This window comes from Lepisosteus oculatus, unplaced genomic scaffold (genome assembly GCF_040954835.1).
Source record: "Lepisosteus oculatus isolate fLepOcu1 unplaced genomic scaffold, fLepOcu1.hap2 HAP2_SCAFFOLD_40, whole genome shotgun sequence".
Lineage (NCBI taxonomy): Eukaryota > Metazoa > Chordata > Actinopteri > Semionotiformes > Lepisosteidae > Lepisosteus > Lepisosteus oculatus.
This window is the reverse complement of record NW_027167934.1, coordinates 1,853,765-1,854,294: the sequence shown is the minus strand read 5'-3', so window position 1 is coordinate 1,854,294 and position 530 is coordinate 1,853,765. Positions and strand designations below refer to the sequence as shown.

Genomic DNA, 530 nt, shown 5'->3' with positions numbered 1-530 from the left:
TGCCAAAGTTGCATTTTGACATCTGGACGGGGAGACTTTATCATTTGAACGTGAAGCCAGCCTTAAACCCTCTGAGGCGTGTCTGTCTGCCGGCACGTATTTTGTGAAAGGTATTTTTTTTTTAACGGAGAGCGACTTTGAAAACGTTTCCGCAGCCACCTCGCACTCCGTGTTAGATTATAGGAGGAATGCGGCAGCGGTGAGCTCGCTGTAGTCGTGGCCGAGTGGTTAAGGCGATGGACTCGAAATCCATTGGGGACTCCCCGCGCAGGTTCGAATCCTGCCGACTACGGCGTCTGCCGCACGTCGCTTTGTGCCTGTGCTGAAAAGGTGTAGTGCCGCTTCTCCTTTCCTCGTGCTATAAAAACGCTAAATCGCTTGTCCCCGCTGCCATGGAAATCAATTCTTCAGGTAACCACACACTTTGTGTTCGCACCTCTGGTGCTCTACTTATGCCTTTGAAAACCTAATGAATAAAGCTGAAAGAATCGACACAATATGTAGGTGCTCGTAAAGCACGCAGTAAAGAA

The 530-nt window shown here is 49.4% G+C and overlaps 1 non-coding gene across 1 annotated transcript; it reads left to right on the top strand.

Annotated features, from left to right (window-relative positions):
- The first annotated feature begins 210 nt into the window (after positions 1-210).
- trnas-cga (transfer RNA serine (anticodon CGA)) lies at positions 211-292 on the top strand. Its single transcript has one exon. It is a non-coding gene; the product is annotated as a tRNA-Ser (tRNA).
- The last annotated feature ends 238 nt before the right edge of the window (positions 293-530 follow it).